The following is a 23,246-nucleotide window of genomic DNA, read 5'->3' as shown; positions in this document are numbered from 1 at the left end:
GTTGTTGTAACATAGGCGTAGCCCGACTGTATGCATACTTTCCATTTCCGAAACATTTTCCGCTCCCTCTCACAATTTTCTGCAATGCTATATAAGAAATGTGTTCCAAATGTTTGCGACAGCAAAATCATGTAACTGTACTCTGATGAAGGCAAGTCCCGTTGCCGCTACGTAAGTAAACCTTGTTTGTTATTGTTCTTGCTGTGTATCCGACTCTTTACTTATACTATATATATATATATATATAGTCACAAACCCCTGTTGCGCAAACAACGGAAAAGTGACAACTTATTTCTATTTGCTGGGTGGCCGGCTGACGATGTAATAAATGAATTACAGATGTTCAATTTTCACTAACTGTACAGCTATATTGTCCCCACTACTCGATATTATGACACAGAATTGAAATCACCCGTGAAAAAGAACACGTTACTGCGACAAGCTGGGCGATATTGTATGACACGTGGTTTTACAATAATGGAAAGAGAAAACGTGATTATTATGTGCCGTTTTTATTTAATACCCTTCCTTCTGAACTACCTACCATATCCCGGATAAAAAATGTTAAGAAGACTATAAAAAGTGCTGCCTTCTATTCAACATAATAAGCTGAGACGCATGTCTTGTAGATGACTATCAACTTTTCTAATCGGCTTGTGTGCAAAAAAGCTTTGTTGCATAGTGCCTTCGATATAACACTTTATCCTTCCTTTGTTTCTTCTGGTCTTGACTTTTCTTTGTTTCTTTTCTTGTTTGTCAAACGTACCAGCCCAGTACACGTTTATCTTCATGACACCGCTTGTCTTTGTTTTGTCTCTCTTGTCACGTTTTTTTTTATTTATATGTCAATAGCTTCTTCTCATGACTATCTTTCTTTTCTCTTTTTTGCCTGTACTGTTTTCTCTACCAACAAAATCACCTTTACTGCCCGCCTGGTCGGGCGCTGCTGTTGTGTCTCCTTCTCGCAAGCACTGCGTGCTTAATAAGGCAGTGAAACGTTTTACCACTATGATGGGCAATAAACTATCTATCTATCTATCTATCTATCTATCTATCTATCTATCTATCTATCTATCTATCTATCTATCTATCTATCTATCTATCTATCTATCTATCTATCTATCTATCTATTTTTCTATCTATCTACCTATCTATCTATCTAAAAGACACGCAAAGACAGCCCAGCGAGCGACTTCTATGGCGAGACTGAGGTGAAAAGCGCTGGAGAAGCAACCATTAAACCCTCGCGAATTCACGCTCAGAGCTACGACTCCTCTCCGCAGTTGACCAGGTGGAGTGACGTCACAGCTGCTACAGTTGCGCTTTGGCTCCTCAAGGTCATCGGGACGCGATTAATCGCCCTGCGAGACATGGAGTACTGCAGTTTTTCCTCTAAAAAATGGGTGTCATGATTATCGGTTGGCGCCGGGAACTAGCGCTCCGCCATCTAAGTTAAAAGGACCCTGCAGCACCTTTTTAGCAGTGTAAGTAAACCTGCGCGTCGTTTAGATAACACTGCCAGGAATAATTGAGCCAAATATTGCACGTGCCCCCGAAGCGATAGTCTCACAGATATCTGTGAAAGTTGCGGGGGAAAACCAACCGCACTTTCTTCAATTTTACTCATTGTTCATCGATTTAATTACGTCATTACAGCTGTGCCTGTCAGTTGCTGGCCAACGTCACTGTTTATTTCTCGCATTTCCGCTGACGATCCGCCGTCACCGGCGCTGTGCACCAACCTCTTCAATGCCTGAACCAGTACGCACAGTTTTTGAGTTCTTCGTGTGTTACCAGTGCGCGCGGAGTTTGAGTGGCTAACTAAATACTCCCCTTTCAACGAGACCACTCTACAACAAACATTTATTGCTTCAAAGACACCCTACCAGCCTGACCGTGCGCTGGAGAGCAGGCAGCACAGCCTGCTTTGTTTCGCACCACACCAGAAATAGACCCCTCTATGTTGCTGAGAAAAAGAGAAAATTCTCCGGTCTGTGATATATCGAAGGCCACCGAGGAGAACGTCAAGAGCTGCCCCCTCCTCCGGGAGAGAGCGCGCAGCCTTCGTCACGTGATCAGAGATCCAGTTGAGAGAAACGATTATGCGTGAATATTATTATTACCAAGTTGAATGCAGGCACAATAATATCCTTGGTGGAACTTTCCGTTCTTATTACCAAAGGACATTCCTTACTACTCACTTTCATATTCACGCGTCCTTTACTGCCTTCCCCATCCCTGACTAGGCCTGGAGTCACCCCTTCGGAGGAAAGAATAATATTGATAATAATTCTCCCGTAGCTCCGGTAATAGTGAACGAATGTTTATCATTCTTGCGGGAGGAGATTGCTGGAGCAATGTACTTTACCACACAATGCAACCAAGTTGGTGGCAAGTGAAGCAGTGTACCTTTAACAAAGCTGTACCATGAACGCGATTAGAACCCATTGAAGCGCAGTGACAGGCAAGTGACTAATCTCTACTGTACACAGGCGCCGCATAAAAGACGGCTTTCGAGGTACTTTAAATGTTAACGAAGAGGTGCAGAGGAGGCAAATTAAATAAAAACCAACGCGCTTTTTGTGGGTCCGCAGCACGTGCTGTGAAGGGAAGTCAAGAGAAGTAATAAAACACAAGATGAGTGTGGCCGCACACGCCCCGTAGTGCGCCAATGGAAGCCATTGTGCTATCGCATTCAATGTACTTAAGCGGATTTAAGAGTTCTAAAGATTTTTTATTTTCTATCATATACAAGAGTTTTCATTTTTATTGATGAGTTGAGCGAATAGGGACTCATCCTTCTGGGATAATGCCTTTTTAGAAGCTTTGTAACTAATTCGCAGTTTTCAAGATGAGAACCTTAGCAGCTGCAAAAAATGTTACATAATATTGAAAACTTGCAAGTTGGGAAATAATCGTTTCACAAAAACTAACAAAAGCCTGCTTTTGTTTACTGAATATACTCCTGCTTTACATTAGCCATTGTCACTTATATTTCAAAACTCCTATTAACTGTACTAAGCCCCACAGTAGAAATGATTTTTGGCACCAATAAAAATCATTGAGTCACTGCCTCGTATTTTCAAACACGCCATATTTCTGTCAAACTGCATTTTTCTCCACAGCAGGAACAGGTGTGCAAATTACAGATCACAGTAATATCAGGTAGTTCTAAGACGTTGGCTTGTTTTATGAGCGCGACGCATGATACAAAGTCTCCCTGAGCATCGAAATACTAATTTGCTCTGCACATACCAAATTTCTGTTAGTTCACTTCAGGAGTACGCTCTGGTTTCTTTGTGTGTATTTTGTAGAATAGATAAGCTGATTGAAGCTATCAAACTGTTTATTTCTCGTTATAGATTTACTTCTGGCGATAAATTTACCTATCCTTGACAAGTTACACTCTCTTGCTGCGTGGTGCCGAAAGTGTGCGGTATCGGTGCGGCGAACGCTGACTACGCACATTTGGTGGACGGAGAGGGTACAGTACAGCTATCTTCAGCTTCATCGACGCTAAGAGTTTTCCTAGTCCACGCACTCGGTTTATGCCGGCATCGTTGAGTACATGGTTGAAAATTAAGTATTTTTAAATTTGGAGGAGTGGTCTTGTTGCTCAGCAATGCGACGTGCGCTGTCTAATAAACAATATTCGTGTGACAGCATCGTCGGCTTCGACTGGCTGGGCTATGACTGCTCAAGCTAAAAGTAGTCACTCTATATCTAGCGCAGCACAAGGTTTAATACTATTGCAGCTTCCCTGCAATGTGCACGTCTAGCATTTTCACCAGCCGCGTTTCTACAATGCCACGAACAAATGATGAGGAACTGAATTTTCTGCGAACCAATATGGGTCTAATTGAAATGGCCCATTCAGTTACGTTGTCAATAACATTTCTGCGGCATGGTAGTTTTCTATATGCGAATAGCTGCACATCTGAGTTGTCGCCGGAAAGGGCATTCAAAATTATCGGCTAATACTAAGGGAAGGAAAGAAGGCCTCGTACGAAGGACAACAATTTCCTTGAAAGTTTCACAGATTATGCTCCTTGGTTGAAAAGCGGACCGTGCAGCGTCTTCCGGTAACAAATATATGGTTCACTTATGTGCTCTTGTATTTTTTCTTTTTGTCCTAATAAATGCGTGTGTGTGTTGTTAAACTTGTATGCTTTATGTATAAAACATTGGAAATGTTATATTTATCTGCTAAACATTATGTAAAACACATCTGCATGCGTCATTGTTTTACTGCTTCGTTATTTGTCGTAATTTATTGTATAATGAACTGCTAGCTTGCCTCGTAACGCTTTAATTATCGTGCTTGTGTTGCTTTTCTTGCCAGTGAACTGGTCATTTCGCTGCTTATTGCTCCTGTGCAATGTACTTTGGGTGTCAGGGCCCTAGTCAGGCAGCTTGATGCCTTTAGCCCTCTCATCCTGGACAATGTATGTCTGAACGAAATCGGAAATATAAATAAATATAAATAAAAGGAGGGCGGCAGTGGAAGTGACGATAATGATTTTGAGCCGTAAACACGACTACGTGTCGGCACCTTCCGTTAAACTATATATGCTGTTTCAAAAGCGATGGAAGTTAGGGCTTAGTAGGCTTTCGTACTTCAGTGAGCGGCGTGGTTCATACGCCAGAAACTGTATATATTTTAGGTACATAGAAAATATCATCCTTACAATCCACTGAAGTATTATTTAAACCCACTTGCCTGCAATCATTTTGCCCGCGAAGTCATTACAAACAAATAATAAGAGAAGAAAGATTCTTACGTATGCAATGCTCTTCGCACTCCCTGCGTGTCGCAAATCTGTTGTGCCTGGGGCCTGTGCTTGGAGCCCATAAGGTTTTTCTCTTAATACACTGATTCTTTTCCACATCGTAAGAATACGACTTCCATAGTCCGTACCACGGATTCTTTTTCGGCAAAGGCTTCATACATTTAGAGTCGGCTGCAAAAAAATTCGGCATTTCAACTATTATTAGTTCCCATTATCCAAGTGATTGCTTTGCCCTTTTTATATCCACAAATTTACACTGGAAAACAACAGCAATTTAAAGCCTGCTCACGAAGTTCTGTATTTCGTGACGTGAATAAAGTGCATCTGATTGTCATTAATATCGGGCCCCGTATACAATCGTGCGTTCAAAAATGACCCTATGCAAAATCATTATATTTGAACTACACACGTGGCATATACAATGCTAAAAAGAGCAAATACTCCACCACTCTTAGAATGGAAGGTTAGGCATGCAAATACTGTGCAGCAAACTAATACCCGGAAGTTTCACAGTTTAGAGCATTGTTTGTGTGAACGCAAATGATTTGACCTAGCAATTATTGAATTGGTGAAAAACTTTTAGGGGCGAAGCACCTTAAGGCCGAGGCTTATTCGGCGTCTGGCGTCCGTGCTAACGGCACAGCACCGTGTAAATCGAAACACCTGTGAACAAAAGGTTCACAAAAGGTTAATAAGAACAAAATAAAAGGTTGACAAAAGGTTAGAGAGAAAGGGGGAGGGTGAGAGAGCTAGAGATAGAGAGAGAGACAGAGACGCACAGCACCATGTAAATCGAAACATCTGTGAACGAAAGGTTCACAAAAGGTTAACAAGAACAAAATAAAAGGTTCGCAAAAGGTGAGAGAGAGAGAACGCAGAGCACCATGTAAATCGAAGCATCTGTGAACAAAAGGGTCACAAAATGTTAAACAAACAAAATTAAAGTTTCACAAAATGTTAGACAGAGAGAGGGGGGGGGAGAGAAAGTGCTCCTGGAGAGCCATGCTGAGTATGCGCGAGGTGCATTAAATTGGATTGGACTGGATTGGGTTTATATGAATTTGGATTGGATTTAATTGGGTTTGGATTGGATTGGGTTGAAGTGGATTGGAATGGAATAAATTGAATTGTATTGGACTGGATTGGATTGGAAATCGTTTTAGCAGCAGTAAGCACTCTCACGGGTGATTTACGGTAAGAATGATCCCCAGTGCTTCGCCCACTCGTCGTCATGATTCGCTTCGTGGAGATGAGTGAATTTTTAATTAAAGCAGGAAGACCAGAGGTCCGAGCGTAGGTAAGCAAAGGAAGAGGGGAAAATAAAAGCGATCACTGTAGCACTTGTTCATTTTGAAATATCGATGATTTCCATTAGTAGAGTCAGTCAAAGGTCAGGATAGCAACTGTGGTCATTGCCAAGTAATCACAGGGCAAGTTCCATCAATGCGCGCTATCATACCAGTCCTGTGAGACCACAGTAACAAGATACGTCACATTTGCGCGAGTATTGGGGTGTCTAGTAGAGTTGCGTCCGTTGAGGGTGTGGAGTTCATGCATGCCCAGGCCAAGTGGCGGAAGTGTGTTTCTGTAGTATATACCATATGCCCCTTAGGAATGACGTACCTAGTACGATCATTAAGTGCAGAGCACTTAAAGGAGTACTGACACCAAATTTAGAGGCCTAAATAACGATATAATTGGCTTCAGTAGTTTGTACAGATTACCCACAGAAATTTTTGGAGCGATCCGAGGCTGGAAACGCATCAAAAATCGATTTTAATTGCCCTGGCCGCGAACTATTACAAATCGGCAGCACTAGCGAAATCGCTTAGGGTGTGACGTCAGGCTATCCGCGATTTTGCGGCCGATTCAGCATGACGTCATACAGTTGTTTCCGGAACCGGAAGCGATAGCCTGCGCTGTTGTTGTGGGCGGTCTCGCTTCGATAGGAGGTTTGGCTTGGCTGCGGTACCGCTGTGAGCAAGGCTTGCGAAGTGCGCACTTCACGTTTCCGCGCAGGTATTGCCATCTCTCGACCGGTCGGCGCACCGCCCGCCGCGCGCCGCGGGGGGCCGGTCAGCGTATACGCTTGCATCGCGGCAGATATCTGATCGCCGCTTTTAAAATAAGCCCTGATAACAATCCCAAGCACAATTTTTCACCACACTAACACCTACTTTCTCGCATGTGGAACTTCATTTTAACGATCAGATTGATTCAGAAGAGCAGCGACAAGCGGTTGCTACCGTCTTGCTACCGTGGTATGCGCCGGATCGAGCCGCTGAGTGTCCGAGCTGGCAGGCGCGGCCGGCGTGTGCGCGAACTGTTTCCGAAGGCAGGAAACGCTTCACGATTGCCTGCTTTATCCATTTTTTGCGATTAAACGCGCGGGATCTACAAATTCAGCTCAGCGATAGTCGTAGTTGACCATGGAGCAAAAACGGTGGGCGGAGCGACGCCGACGACGCATCGCATGCACGCATCGGGTCATGTGTCTCAAATTCACGCGTACGACTAGTCGTGGTGACAGTCGTAACGATCAGTCGCATGCGAATCGAGTGTACAAATCGTACATGTGTCCAGCGCTTTAGTGTGAACCGCGTGCAATCCGTAGCAGACGATGCAGCGAACGTCCCTGACGTCACGGTCCGACGTCACGGAGACCGTGACGTCAGGCAGTCCGCTTGCAGGCTCTCCTTCGAACGGCCATTTTCCCGCGCGGCGACCGAATTTGAAAGTGGTTGCAATAAACGTGCTATAATTAATTATATGTTGGTGGCTGACGCCTTTCGGTTCGATTTTCGTAATTACTGGGACCATAGGTATTCTTTACAGCATAAAAACTGAAAGCGAGAAATTTCGTGTCAGTACTCCTTTAAGGGGCTCGCCTTGTCGTCGTTGCTCGGTAACGGTCGATGTAAAGCGACTGCCGAAATCAGGCGGCGCAGTGAGATAACGGACCCAAGTCGCAAAGACAATTTATTACAATCCACATATCAGGGCACAGCGACTAGTGGTAACAGCGCTGCCCTAAAACCTGAAAAAAAAATCAGCTTCCAAACGCTTATGGCATTCAACCACAACAAATGTCTGTGGTGGTGAAACAAGCTACTGCAAAATCAACACACAGAAAGTTCACAGGTGTCCGCTGAGAAAGTTCAGAAACTATCTGAAACTCAATACGGTACAATAGGTATGCTCAGGATGTTGTTCCTGACTACTATGAAGCGCGTGGATCAGCGTAACAGGAAGGCTCATTCGCCTAGAACTGCCAACTCATTTTGTAAATGACTCACAAGGATCGACCGAACACGCCACAGCAGTGGAAACATAGCCCGTTGTGGTCGGGCGTGAAGACACGCGGCACCACGATTTCGCCACAATACAAAAGCATCAGCACACATGAGGAAGTTCATCAACACGTCATTTAAACGTGTGGTCATTCGAAGTGTGAGACCAAACAACCTGCTTAACACAGTCCAAAATGTTGCCGCTACACGACACTGGAACAAGGCATGTCCTAATGTTTAGGTGTGCCCGCAGTGCGGGCACCGTGAGGAACGTACAACGCCGAATCTCGCCAGACGGTCACACGTTGGGAGAACTTCCCAGCCACGCAACCATCCGAAATCCCGAACATCAGACGGAAGTGCCGCCGATATCAGTAGATGCCAACGAATGCCACGTGATCTCGCTGTCTGTTGATGCTCTAACTGATTTATTGCCAATTTTTCACACAATTCGCTTGCCGTACTTTCCCTAAAATTTAAGCTTGGCAAGGTATACAGCCTAATGTACTTTCGTCAGGGAGTCATGGTGAGGCTTCGAGAACCACGCGGTTTAAATAGTCATAACCGTTCGAACATCGTGAACCGCTGGCGCTTGTCATACATGTCCCCGTTGTTTTGCGCTAAGAAAACTCTGCAGGTACATTTCAGGCAATATCTGTGTATATGACCGGCAGCCCCCGCGTTAATTTATTTAGGAACGCTCGATGTGTTTGTTTTTACGATAGTAGGCTAAAAAAGCGGCCGCGCAAGAAACAAATGGCACTTTCCAAATGACGCAGAAAGGTTCCAGCCACGCAAGTGAAAAGTGGCGCCTACGAAATGCCGCAGAAAGGCTCCAGCCAAGAAACAAAAAAATTACGCATTCGAAATGACGCAAAACAGCTCCAGCATATGAAATTAAAGCAAGCACAGGAAGAACATAACTCCCGCTGTCGCAGTTTGAAGCAGGGGGCGCGCGAGCACTGCGAAGGCGGGAAATTTGAATTGCATATTCATTAATATAGGAGAGAGAGAGAGAGAGATAAACTTTATTTTGAAGCCTGTGTCGAAAGGACTGCTCGGCTTCTTGGTTAGGTTGCAGGGACTATAGTCCTGGCTATCTATAGTCTTGGCGTGTTTTTAACGTTGTGCAACAGCGTGGTCCAATAGAGCTCTTCAAGCTCCTTAGGGGATGTGACCCATGCCTCCCAGCAAGTAGGGCGCTTTGTGGCAGGAATTGGTTGCAGGGAAGATCTCAGGGTGCTTTGTATGTTTGGGCATGTCCAGAGGGTGTGTTCATTGCTGGGGTATTGGTCGCAGTGTGAGCATTTTGGTGTGCCTGGAAGCCCGTCTTTGTAGTGTTGTATGTGTTGTGTTGGTAGCGTTCCCGTTTGTGCACGTCGAAAGAGAACAGCGTCAGGGCGGGCGAATTTTCGGGGGTAGGGGAGGGTGGTTCTCTGATCCCTGACGTCCCGTAAGTACTTTCTACGAGTCTGATGCATTTCTTGGCGGTGCTCTTTTGGGTCATAGAAGCGAGGCCAGGGTATTGGGGTGCCCGGATCAAAGAAAGCAGCTCGGGCTAAGGCATGGGCCTTCTCATTCCCCTTTGCACCTGCGTGTCCAGGGACCCATATCACAGTGGTATGAAGCTCGGGGTGGTTACGTGTGATGCTGGCGAGTGTGTAGTGCATGTGGGGTACATGTGATTCTCCCGTAGATTGCGAATTGCTGATTTGCTGTCCGTGATGATTACCAGTTTTTTTTTTTTATCTTGGTGTGCTTCTATGGCGTTTACAATAGCCTGAAGCTCCAGATATGTCGACGACGGTGTGGAGGCGTACTTTGCTACTGCGGAGAGGACGTCGCTATGAAAAGCTCTCGTTCCGATTTTGGTGTCTTTGTTGTACGCCGCGTCAGTGTAAATGACCGTAGTTTCTGGGGAAAATGTCTTCCTGTTGTAGCGGTTTGCCCTGTCCGCGCGGCGACTTGCCTGGTCTGGACCCATATTTTTGGGTATGGGCTTCAAGGTTATGTTGGCTGGACATGACCATGGTGGCGGCTCTGGTGGAATATGCTGGAGCTGCGAGATGTTAGGGCCCAGATCAAGGAGGATGAGACGACCTTGAGGCGACGTTTGTAGTCTTTGGGTTTGGGCGAGGTGGTGCGTGTCAATCCTCTCACTGAGTGTACTCAGCGCGCCTGTGGTATATAATAGGTCATTTTGGGTGAATCTTCGGGTGCCTGTTATGATACGGGTTGCGTTGCGGAGAATTACTTCGAGTTTTGTGTGCTGAGTTTTTGTCAGATAGTAGTAAGGAAGGCCGTACATCATCCGTGAGATAAGGAAAGCTGCCACCACCTTGCGACCTTCATGTTCCTTTAAACCGTACTTGCTGCGGGACACCCTATTTATCATGTGGAGGATCTGGTTCGCTTGAGTAGTGATGGTTTTCAGCCAGGTTGTACCTGTGCCGTCCTGATCTATGTGAAAGCCGAGGATCCGTATGGAGTGTTTTCGCGGAATTTCTTTGCCGTTTAGGTGTAGCCTGATGAGTCTCCGGATATCGTTTGCGTGAGCCTTGCGGGAGTTGATGACAACCGTGTATTCTGTCTTCTCAGGAGAGCACACCAGTCCAATAGAGGCCGCGTATTGAGTGACTACGTCTATGCCTCGCTGCAGCGTCTCTTCTTGAGTGCCAGGAGAGCCCGTGTGACACCAAAGGGTAATATCATCGGCATAGATGGAATGTTTTAGTCCCGGGATATCATTCAGAAGGGGTGGAAGATCGCTCATGGCCAGGTTAAACATAGTTGGAGAACGTATGGCTCCTTGGGGCACTCCTGCTGTACGTTTGCGGGCATTACTGATGTGGTCTTCTACTTTGATTTTGACGATCCGGTTAGTGAGGAAATCTCTAAGATACTGGATAGTTCTGGGTCCTAATTTGTTGCGTTTTCCTTTTTCGAGTATTGGCTCGTGAGCGACGGTATCGAAAGCTTTCTTTATATCGATCCCGACTATGGTGCGAGTTTGGGCAGTGCTCTTCACTTCCACTATGTCTCTATGAATGCGGAGTATGGTGTCTTGGGCAGAGACATGTCGGCGAAAACCAATCATCGTATAACAAAAAGCCTGGTTTTCTTCTAGAGCCCATTCAATGCGGGCCTGAACCATCTTTTCCATGAGTTTTCCTATGCAGGAGGTAAGGGAAATTGGGCGCAAATTCTTAATGTCATCAGGTGATTTACCGTGTTTAGGAATGGCAACTACATGTGCCGTTTTCCACGCCGTAGGGATTTGGCCACTTTCCCAGGCTTGGTTTACGTAACCTAGGAGGGCTTCTAAGTGGTTGTATGGTAGGTTCTGCAGCATTTTATACATAATTTGGTCTGGTCCAGGAGCTGTATTTCTTCGGATGCTTTGTATGGCGTTTTGCAGTTCATGAATTGTGAATGGCTGATCAATGTCCGTAGTTGATGGTTGTGGGAGTGACGTCTTCGGGTACTTGTTAGTAGACACTGTAGTGGTGTGAGGGAAAAAATGATCCAGCAGAAGCTCAGCTAGGTCATCGTTAGTCATTTTTGTGTGGAGCTTGAGCTTTTGAATGGTGTGGCTTGTTTTCTTATTGCCTAGTAGGCTGTTAAAGATGCGCCAAACTTTGCTTATATGGAGGCGACCATTCATACTATCGCACAATTGCACCCATTTGTCATTGATGAGCTGTTGCGAATATTTCTGAATTTCGTCGGAGAGTTCCTGAAGTTGTCGGCGTAGTTTTTTGTTGTGCTTGTTTCTGTGCAGTTTTTTTCTCAGGCTAAGCCGCCGGTCCCATAGTGCGAGGAGATGATTGTCAACGGTCGGCTGTTCTCGTGTCGTCGTGAGCTCTGTTGTGTGCTTGCGTACGGCTTGGTGGATCTGTTTGCTCCATTCCTCTTGGTTGACTGGTGGCTCCGATTCCTGAAGGAGGGCTCGGACCTTGTCCCAAGCCGTAAGGGCGATGGTGCCCATTTGTAATTTGGTCCGTCGGCTGCATTGTTTTGGCCGTAAGGGCGGTAACTCAATAGCAACGATGTGATGGTCACTGGCCAGGTTCTCTTGGGTGTTGTACCACTGTGCATACTTGGGTTGATTGGTCCATGCAAGGTCTGGCATCGTATTTCTTTCAACGCTATTTCCAATACGGGTGGGTTGCAGGATATCGTTAAGTAGTGTCAGTTTCGCTTGTGTGGTGACTTCTTGTAGTTTGCGGCCTCGTGGACTTGAATCCGTATAGCCCCACGCTGTGTGGCGGCTATTAAAATCTCCAGCAACGACCAGGTGGCTATGTTTGTGGTCGTGTGCCACTCTTTTGACCCAATCGACCGATCCGATGTCCCTGCCTGGTTTCCAATGTGTATTAATTACTGTAAGGGGTGCCATCGTACTCGTAGGTTGGCATTGTATGGCTACCGTTTTCTGTGTGTCGGTATTCCATTCAGAGGTGTCGATCTGGATGGCTGGGATGCTGTTGTGGACCAAAGTTAGGGTGAGTACAGGAGTTGTGCTCTGTTGAGGGCGACGTTTGGTGTGAGTGATGCTGGGACTGCTGAAGGTGGTGTAGTCCGGGATGGTATGACATCCGTGGGCTTCTTGGATGAGGATGATATCAGGCTGTTGTCCGGCATTTTGTATGTGACATCTGAAGTCAGCCTTTTTGCGTTTTAAGCTTCGGCAATTCCATTGCCAAATTAGTGTGTTCCTAGCTTGCTGAGAATTATAGGTCATAATCAGTGTCGTTGGTTTCTGGTGTGCTTGAGCTTTGGACAAGTACCTTAGTTGCTGGTGGCATTTCATCTGGAGACAGGCGTTTCGTGGTCAGGCTGGTGAGTATTTGTTCCATGCGGTTCATCTGAGCCGTTAAGGCAACGATGGTAGATTGTAAACTGTCTATTTGGGCCTGATAGTTAGTCCGGAGATTTTCGATTTCTTGTTGCTGTTGCCGTATTATGTCCTCGAGATTCATATGCGGAGAAGTGGGTGGTGCGAGATTGGTTGCTGGGACAGCCGTTCCCGTGTTGTTGCTGTAGTCATTGGATTCATTTCGGTTTGCGTAATAATTTCCCTGTATGATGGCGTGTGGGAGTGGTGTGTGTAATGTGCTGGGAGGCGTGGGTCACTTACCCTGGTTGAGCTGTCGCTTCTGGTCTTTGAGGCGAGGAGGCGCCTCTTGGCTGGAGTTGGCCGAGTCGCAGATTCCTCTCGTTCCATGTTGGGAGTCTTCTGGCGCTGTTGCAGCGGTGCGGAGCGTTCCTTGCTGCGGCCTCTGCTTGAAGACCGGCGTGCCGATTGGGATCGATCTTGGCTGGTGGATTTCCGGAGTAGGAGTGAGACAGGGCTGCGAAGAGCGTGGTGGGTGGTAGCAGTGAGCGGATAACCGCGCCACCACTCATTATGGCGAACCACTGCTCTGCACTTCCGACAGTTTCACATTGAGTCGAAGGGCTTTAATTTTTTATAGCGACACCACAAATAGAAAGTGAACACCTAGGTCTCGCGGCAAAACGCGCCGTGGCTACGCGTTTCTGGCGTAGTTGTTGTGCCACAAACGGGAAGCGAACACTATCGCAGGAGGTCAATAGTTGCTACGAGAAAAATTCCGCCAGCAGCGATGGGAATGCGAACTTGGCCGACGCGGCGGTGACAAAAAATCGGGCACCCCTCCGTGTAATGACGGCAATGGTTGAACTCGAAGATTTCACTTAAAGGATTCCTTGGTTGTCGTGTGAGTTTGATCTTTCATTCGCAAACGGTTCGGACTTTTACTCGTTGAGTTTCATTTTGACTCTTATGCAGTTCCGACGTTTCATCGCAGCGGCTTTGAGTATGACCCTTCGCCATTTGATTCCGCAAGCAGAAAGCTTCGCGTTCAACCATTGTTGTCACTGTGCGGACGGCAGTACAAGATCCTGAGTGGAAGCCCTGCCCCCCCCCCCCCCCGAGACACCTGTTCTCCCCCTTGCTTTTCCCTCGCATACCCTTCTCCACCCATCCGTTTCATTCGCCAACAACGGAATCTTCTGTGCATGGCTTGGTAATCATAACAGGCGCATGTCGACTTCGCACCGTCTCACATTTAACCATCTCTTCCCCCAACCACGGCGGCTGGTTGGTTCAATGTTTCCCATTCACGCGGCTTTCTCTGCCAAGCGCTCCCCCAAAGCAGCCGCCTAGGCTGTGAGCAAGGGGGCACGGCTCAGAAGCGCCTATGCAGGCGGCAAAGAGTAAGCAAAAAAAGTGCCCGAAATCTGTGCACAACCTTCGGTCTCTTTTATTTGCCTGTCCAGAGCAGTTTTGAGCAGCTCAGAACTGCCCCGCATATGGCAAATGACATGTGTGCAAATAGGCAAATGAAATACAGAGCTGGTTCGGAGCTGTCGCGGTTCGGTGCTCAAATCATCTCTATTATGGCAGAAAAAGCTACAACTGCGGTTTTATACAGCATCATGTTTAATAAGACTACGAATATCGCTCGCGAATCGCAACTAGCGCTGTCGCATAAAACAACTACATGCATAACGGTGTACTCTGCGAGGACTTCCTTTAATTTATCTCTTTGAGAAAGCCATCTGCCGAGCACTCTGGGACGATGAATAAAAGTGTCCACGAGCCAGCCATCACAGGTAAAGACCTGGGGCGCACTTTTTTTCTCTATTATACACAGGCGTGGACGGAATTTCAAAACTGTGTTGGAGTAAGGACAGATGGCTGTAGCACTATGGTGTCTCAAAAGAGGGAGTGGTAGCAGAGATTCAAAGTGCTCCGCACGCTCTAAGATGACCATGCTACAATCACGCGCTTAATTTATTAATTTCGAGATCAACTGAAGTGCAAGATATCCGGAATGCTGTCGGTGTGATAAAGGAAGTAACTGCCTTCTTTACAGCTTCTCCTAAAAGGAATGAAATTCTCAAACAGATATTTGGAGGGCAGTTTTCACACGATTCTGCAAAACCAGATGGGCCGAACGCCATGGAAGTGTTCAGCACTACCGCAGCTCCATCCCGAAGATTGTCGAAACGTTAGATAACAACATTGCTTATTGGAGGGAACGTCAAAGGGCCTCCAGAGCTAGGACACTCATTGCTGCTATATGTGACAGCCACTTCGTTATTGTCTTCGTGGTCCTAAGGGATCTTTTGGCACACACATATCCGCTCAGGAAGGCGCTTCAAAAGTTATCGATAGACGTTAAGACGGCTCTAAACGCTGTACAGGACATGCTGACAGCGCTGCTGGAAAAACGACGTTTGAGCGAAAGCGTGTTTTCAAACATTTTTAACGAAGCCACTGCACTCGCTGAGAATATGGGGACAGCCTGAAGCGCGCACCGAAAAGACAGGCTTGCTCCCAAAATATGTCCACGAGTGTAGTTGCCACCTACTTCATACAAACTGTGTACGTGCCCCTGTTGGATAATGTTATCGTGGACATCATCCAAAGATTCCTAATTGAGACGCTGGATATATTTCCGCTCTTTTCTTTGTTGCCTTCTACTTTAGTACGTGCTAGTTGCACTTCCGGAGCTAGCTTTATTTGCAGCAACCTTGCGATGAAGTACGGCTCAATTACTCGCATGCCCCCGACTAATCCTGAACAGGCATTCCGCGTTAAATACGACGAGTGGTTTGCGAAGTGGTGCCAAGAACAGGAATGTGGTGCGTGCATTCCGTCGACAGCCATTGAGGACTTCGGCGCTTGCGCCAAGAACATTTTTCCGGATGTTCACACACTCCTACAGGTCCTGGTGACTTTGCCGATCAGCGTTGCGACCGCAGAAAGTTGCTTTTCAACTCTTCGCAGACTGAAGACGTAGGTTCTGTGCACCATGTGCGAAGATAAATTGTTAGAACTAGCTTTACTGTATACGCACCGGGACATTTTCGTCGACGTAAATAGTGTAATTGAGCGATTTGCTCACGGTGGGGACCGCAGATTTCTGCTATCTCTGTAATCCGCCTATAATGTTAAAACAAATGGCTGTAAGTTGACTGCTGTTATCTTTGTAATCCGCCTATTATGGAAACACGAATGGCTGTAGACGGAATAGACCTTTCCAGAAACTGCAGCGCCGCTCCTTCCCCTGGCGGGCGCGCGCAAGGCGTCATGGGAACTGCGTGCGCGCGCGGGGCGAGCGCCGACGGGGTGGTCGCGCCGCGCGCCGCGTTCGCGGCGTCCGTCAAAGGACCAAGTTTAAGTAGCGCGAAAGGATGGGCTTGCAAAGTTATGTTGCGCATCAATTAAATCATCTTTAAACCATAGAACCCAAAACAAGAAATAAACTCCGCATCCTTCTGAAGCCGCCTGCACCGCATGAGAACCTTTTGTCGTCTGCTAGCAACGTCGTCTGCTAGCTGCTGGCAGTTTAAAAGCGTCTTCGTGCTTCTTGCTGCCCGCGGGAAAATAGAAATTCCTCAACACGAGGAAATAAAAAACAAATGTGCACTTGAGCTCCCAGAGAAAAATACAAATAACCAGCTCTTGCCTCCGGCAGCCCGCGGGGAGCTGAGTGGGAAAACGAAGAAGCTCATATCGTGTGCACACGTTATTCGTGATGCATTTCCGCGTGTGTAAAGGTACACTCGTTTACGACCTGCCTTAGCGTTTGCAGTTCACGCGATACTGACGATATGGCGCCAAGGAAGCTCCAGGAGGCGGAAAAACGTGCTGTATGATCGGATGGGACAACAATACGCTACGAGACCGGCATGTTTCATTGCACAAGTTTCCGAAGGACAAGAAACTTAAAAAGGAATAAGTTCGCCAGATAAATCGCCAGGGTCGTGATGGCCGATTCGCTTTGTGGGAGCCGTCCGAACATCACAGGATATGTGGAGCCCATTTCAACGCGAGCAGACGCAAATGTTGCATGGACCGTATGCGACCATTTTTCCACACCGGGTCTTCTCCGAGAGGTGGCCTCCGGTAAAGACAGGTACGCCCAGCATTATAACGTAAATTCCAGGCATCCGCTTCCAGGCATCCAAGACGAACTAGTGATATGCAGCACTGTCGAGATACCCCTGTCAGCTCGAGTAATCAACGCCCGTTTTGTAATGAATTTTAGCACAAACGGCGTAACAGGGCATAAAGCAATATTTTCATTCCAGCAGGCAACGATGCGGTTTCTCCAACGACAGCGACTGCCTGCAGCCCGTTTCCTGCGGCATTGGAGTAACGGGGTTTCTGCTGTAGTGAGTTCAGCATTTCGACTATTTCTTTTCGGTCGCTCATCGTGGAATTATTATTTCCCACTTTTAAGGTGTGGTGTACTTCCTGTGAGAAAACAAAGGAGACAGCTCGTCATAGCTGACCCAGGATTCTTGATCGAAGATGAGCTCCGTGAACTTGGCGTTAAATTGAACAGACCCCCCATGTTAAATGGTCGGCGTCAACTGACAGTAACGGAGGAAACACGCACACGGCAAATCGCCAACCTAAGGAGACACGTTGAGCGAGTTATTCGAGAAGTGAAGAACTTGAGAATACCGTGGTATGTTTTCCCAAATGCGATGGCTGACAAGCCAAACCGGATACGGAAAATTTGTTGCTACCTGAGCAACTTCGCACTTCTCAATTGATAATTAAGCAAAATGTCAACTATGCGTGTTTTGTATTAGCGCCCTCTGAACAGTTTTACCTTTTAGTCGGTATTGGTTAGTTTTTCTAACAGAGTAATTAAAAGTGTACGTGTCTTTTTTTCGACTGAAATAAACATTTATATTTTCATATTTACACACAGCCGAAAACATCAAAAGAGCTTAGGATTGCACAATAAGACTCGCCACCTCTTGGGCACCAGTACTTGAAACAAATGCAGACATAGTGTAGCATGAATGGACGGGATACACACTGCAACTCCCCAAAATGCAGCAGTTTGTTGAAGAAATGCGGGCGGTGGTAAGAATGCTGAAGTTTGAAAAAGAAGCCAGTGAAGAAAACAGCTGTCCAGGACTTGATTGATTGATTGTGGGGTTTAACGCGCCGACGCAACGCAGGCGATGAGGCGCGCCGTAGTGGAGGGCTCCGGATTAATTTTGACCACCTGGGGATCTTTAACGTGCGCCGAAATCTCGTACACACGGGCGTTTTTGCTTTTCGCCTCCATCAGAAAAGCGGCCGCTGCGGCCGGGAATCGAACCCGCGACCTCGTGCTCAGCAGCGCAAAGCCTTAGCCACTGAGCCACCGCGGCGGGTCAGCTGTCCAGGACAGCAGATGTTCTGCATGCATCACACAATGTTAAACGCCAAAGCTGCACCGTCAACAAATGCTCCCTCCACAGGCGCTGTCGCGCACGGCACGGTTTGGCACGGTAGAGCTACATGAAGAGCGGCCCGGGCGGCAGCGGCGGCGGCTGCTGCGGCGCTCACAGTTCCCAGGCTGCTTTGCGCCCGCCGTTTGGGGGCGCGCGCAACTTTCCGGAAAGGTCTATTCCCTTTGTAGTGTGCGTTAGTTTGTCTCCTTTTATCAGTATTTGCCTCGCAACGAGAGCTGTCGACAATGTCTAGCCAGCCAGGCATTCAGCGAAAGCCTCTCACTTCTGTTAAGACAAACTTATGATATTACAAAGATGCTTCCATGATCTTTTCGAGTTCGTATTAACGGGAGTCTACTATACATAGGTATGATCATGGTTTTGGGACGCTTGAAGTGGTTGCGGCACCGACCGAGCCTCACTGAAAAGCTTTCCGCAGTCTTCTGGCAAAGCAATGTCACAACGTCATGGTCAACGCGTTTATTCCCAAACATTCGGAGCCTTCGCACTGGCTTCCTGTGGCCGTATAACAAGGTGGAGTGATGAAATATTCAGCTCCCGTATAAAGGCGGAGTGTGGATTATTATATCATCGATAGATCACCCTCCAATGTCAAAATATACGGCAATATTTAAGCGCAGATTTTAGAGGTAAAATACTCTCCTACAAGTAAAAGCTGAATTGTGTTTGCCGTGTTCGCCACTACTGGTCTTATAAACACGTCACCCTTTATGTAGCACCGTGTCCGTTTCTCGGCAAACGGTCACTTACAATGTATAGTGTCCGGAATTTACTAGCGTCATGCAATAATCGGCCCGCCGTGCTAAAAAGAGCCATCGTCTACGGGCTCGCCAAGGATTCCATTATTGGCAACACCGATTACTCCCCTCTTACCACCCGTAATATACGCCCTGTTAGGAAAACAATCAAGACCCGATCGAGGTAGTAATCAGGTGAGCGCGAAACTCATATTTCGAAGACATTGTATGGTTATTTAAACAGCGGGAACTTCGTGATTGCAAATGGGAATCTGTGCAGTGTAAGCACTGCAATTCAATTTTTAGAGCATTTGCGGTGTTAAAGCTAAGCTTTATTTGGCTAGGCATGAAGAAAATCCGGCTATCTCATGTCCGCGGAAAAATCCACCAGTGCAACCCCATGCGCACGCGCGAAAAAGACGGATTAAAGAGGAGTTCGATGTAAGAGTAGAGACTCTGGCTGGAGGTAGCTACACTCAACGTTTTTAGATTCTAAAAACGTTGGCTACACTCTAGCATCTGCCGACCCTGGTAGATGGGAACGACCTATTGGGAGGAGCTAAAAAACTTTGGCCGCGTGTTACAGGTTCACTGGTTAACCAACTGTTCGGGATGCGTGGACGCATTTTTTGTTTAACTGTTTTTGTTTAGAGTCCATAAACTCTGCCAGATTTTTCTGTTTCACGGCACTCGCTCGTTTTTGTGGGGGCTTATTTGGCGACTTATTCAGGGCGCGGTTCTTTCGAAAACGTTATACGATCCGGTTGCATATTTGCATGTGGACAGCGTTGGCGTCGGTACGACGATGAGATTAAGTCTTTCCTGACTAATCTCTTCCACTGTGCGTAACTCTCGTCGATGCCTACTGTGACACTATCTTCTTTCTCCCTTGCCTTACTTAATTGCAAAAATTTGTTGTGTTTTCCAATACACCTATGCCCCCAACGTCCAATCATCAATTTCTCGCATTTATAACATACGCCAGTCTCGCAGATTTGACTCAGCTTTCGTTGCGCACTTGGTGCTTATACATATGCACAAGTCAAGGAATCATAGGCACTCACTTTTACGTAAGTTTTTCTTAAACCGAACAATAGATTGATTAGTATGACTAATGCATACAGGAAATTTCAATGCTTTGTCGGAAAATCTGTCATACTTCCCTCCTCTGAAATTTTTTTAGACATTGGTGTATAACTTGAAATGTTCGCCTAAATATGATGCTGATTCTTCGCCTAACCAGCTATTCGCATTTTTCTCTCCCTGTTCTCAAGTCTCGCTTCATGTAACTTGTCATTTGGTGCTTCAAATTTTGGAAAGTGTTAATACAGTTGCTGCGACAGACTATTTTGTTACTGCGTCTCGGCCTCCTAGTGAAAGCGGGAAGAAAACAGAGCTTTCGATATTCCGGGCTTCACTAACTTGGTGGATAATGCGGCATGTCACAGGATCACGGTCTGTCTCCTCAATAGATCTCCTACTGGTGTTGGTGGGGAGCGAGGGCGAGGTATAATGTTACAGCGCCATCAATAGCCGGGAGCGTCATATAATAGCACCAGCTTCCGTTCCCACGTGGTTTAGCTAGCCGCACCGTCGCTGATGTAGAACGGGAGCATAACACTACCCCTTCTTCTCTTCTTCACGGTGTATTTCATGTGCGAGACTGTATTGTGTGTAATACAATTACTTAAAATTTAGTTTCGATTAAGGCTTGCATTGCGCTCATATAACTCCCAAGTAGTTTCACATTTCGCCATTGCAACGACATAAGCTTGAAATCTGCTTGGCATCTACTTGGTGGTCTGCCTGAAGCATACGCATGTTATATCAAGATTAGGCTACTGTTCTCCATAAGAAGGGGCGATATTGGTAGTGCGCCTTTTCGAATTTATGCGATTGTCACGTCCACCAACCAGGCAGATAGAGTGCACACAGACAAACATTTAATTCACGAGGACACTATTTTACAAGATAAGACGAGACATTAATTCAAGGCTTAGCTAGAATTCCCTTACTGTGACAGTTCGCGGAATAGAGTTATTATAGAAAGCGATCTCTCACATTAGCAGTCGTCGTTGGATAGTAGTCATGGCAGTAACTATCCGGACATGAATCAGGTGATGTGGAACTCGTCGCAGCGAGCAACCACTCTTTACCACGGATCCGCAAAGGTCCATCCGGAGTGGCCTGAATTTCGCTAAGCCTTGCGAGGGCTTCGGAAGTACACAGCCACCTCTAACGGGGCAGCGGCAGCTGCACCGAGACCACGGCTGCATATACTTCATCACCGGGAAGGTATGCTGCCCCATCCATCGCATCGGCGACATGCAGGTCGTTGATGTAAATGCTGATTCACTACCACCAGAATAATTCGAAATCGGTGGGGGCTGTTCAACCACCGCCAACCCAACAGTCGACCGACCAGCAAGCTGTCCTAACGGCAGAACAACAAACTTATTACGGCAGGAGGTCATCGAAACCCGCATGAAACACTCCGCGAAGCGAACGCGAAACTAGCCGGCGCCACGTACTCCGCACCTGTAGAAAGAAGATGTGAAGACCATTCTGGGTCAACTTGGCGAGTTGGACGTCGAAAGGCTGAGCGACTTTCAGATCAGATGCGCAGTTTTCTTCGTGGCAGACGTTACGCTAGATAAAGAGGAGGAAGGTATTTTTCAATCGAACCATACAAAGAACATTGCCATACTCAGCACGCCAGTCATGGCGAATGCCGAGAAGTACAACTCCATCAGAAAACAGCGAATAGGCGACGTTGCCTACGAAACCATCGCTTACGCAGCTCCTCAAGAAGATATAGTTAAAGGGGTCATTCACCGCATTCTTTCATACGACACGGCGCAGCCCATCACGCGAAGCTTGGTGTATAAGAAAAATTCCACGATATTATAAGCCAGGAGAATGGGGAATACCAACTCGTTCGTCATAATAATCGAATGGAAACTTATTTCCGTACTGCACAGGACCAGAGTATCAGTGTCAACTCCACAAGGAGATTCAGAAAGCGCTAGACTTGTACGGCAAACTGGGTCACTGATTCAATGTGTGTCCAGCACCGCAACACAAAATCTGCCAAGGATGTGGCCGCTCTGCCCCGGCAAGGACCACGCGTGAGGCCCGAAATGTCCCCTATGTGGTAAAGATCAACAACGATCGACAAGACGGGCCACCAGCACTTCAGAACGCCTTTCCTCCTCAAGCAAAGCCAGTGGGAAAAGAAAAAGTGCAGCAACAAGAACAGCAAGACCCACACCAACAAAACCGCAGTCATCACCACAGATCTAGTCTATACACCGGGAAGACAAGAAAAAATTGAAAATTCGCGCGGGAATTTTCCGCACCACGGAAAATTACCGAGACCTATCCGGGAGTGCACAAGGCCATCTCAAGAAGTCGGAAGAAAAAGGGAAGCGGAGTCGGTCCAGTTCCTTTCCTCGCCTGCCCAACCCGAGTGACGGGCCGCATGGACCAGCAACAGGGAGCCAACCTCGCTCCCGGTCCAAGATAGGAGGCAACCAGGTAGCGGGGAACGGCGAGAGTCCAGTCCCGGGTACCAAAGCTCCCGAGTCAGCGGAACCAACGCAGTCCCGTCGCCTACGGCAGTGTCTTGAGGCGAAGTCAACGGCAACTCAGTGAGCTTAGCAGAGGCGGATTTCCCGTTAGAAAGCTTCGTTAGGTGAAAAACAACCATCGAGGACTTGCCAAGGCCAAGGCAACACGACAGGCAAGACCAGTAACTCACACGAATCACACAGTTGTAAGAACACGTTACGCGTCAAAATGTTGTCATAATTGAACAAATAGTCCGCCCAAAGCACAACCACGCCGCTAAAGCGGGTCAGCAAGAACCGTTTGAACAACCATTCGCTAGCGAGCTACAAAGCCAAGTACAAATAGATACGACCAGTGAACAAGAAAGGACAGCTGTTCTCACAGTGGCCAGTATCAGAGTCCGTGGCCTTTGATTACAAGATAATGGCCACAATATTAAAACCAATGCACAATTTAAAAAAGCACGCAGCTAGCCGTGCGAATAATTGCACGGGTAGCAAACGGGCACGGATGCATGGAAGAAAGCCTAACACGACTCATTAGGCCCTCGCTATGAGCCGAATTAC

At 47.0% G+C, this 23,246-nt stretch overlaps 1 long non-coding RNA gene across 1 annotated transcript in view; it reads right to left on the bottom strand.

Moving 5' to 3' along the window:
* Positions 1-2,726: 2,726 nt before the first annotated feature.
* LOC144139371 (uncharacterized) overlaps positions 2,727-23,246 on the bottom strand; it is a 35,247-nt gene continuing 14,727 nt past the window's right edge. Inside the window, exons 5-6 of the long non-coding RNA XR_013316165.1 lie at positions 4,782-4,961; positions 2,727-2,867 (exon numbers count right to left, since the gene is read on the bottom strand). This is a non-coding gene — a long non-coding RNA (uncharacterized LOC144139371). The remainder of the gene's footprint in view (positions 2,868-4,781; positions 4,962-23,246) is intronic.

The sequence above is a fragment of the Haemaphysalis longicornis genome, unplaced genomic scaffold (assembly GCF_048455015.1).
Source record: "Haemaphysalis longicornis isolate Haplotype H1 unplaced genomic scaffold, Haemaphysalis longicornis Haplotype H1 scaffold_5, whole genome shotgun sequence".
NCBI lineage: Eukaryota > Metazoa > Arthropoda > Arachnida > Ixodida > Ixodidae > Haemaphysalis > Haemaphysalis longicornis.
The sequence above is the reverse complement of the archived record's forward strand: the minus strand, read 5'-3'. Positions and strand labels throughout refer to the sequence as shown.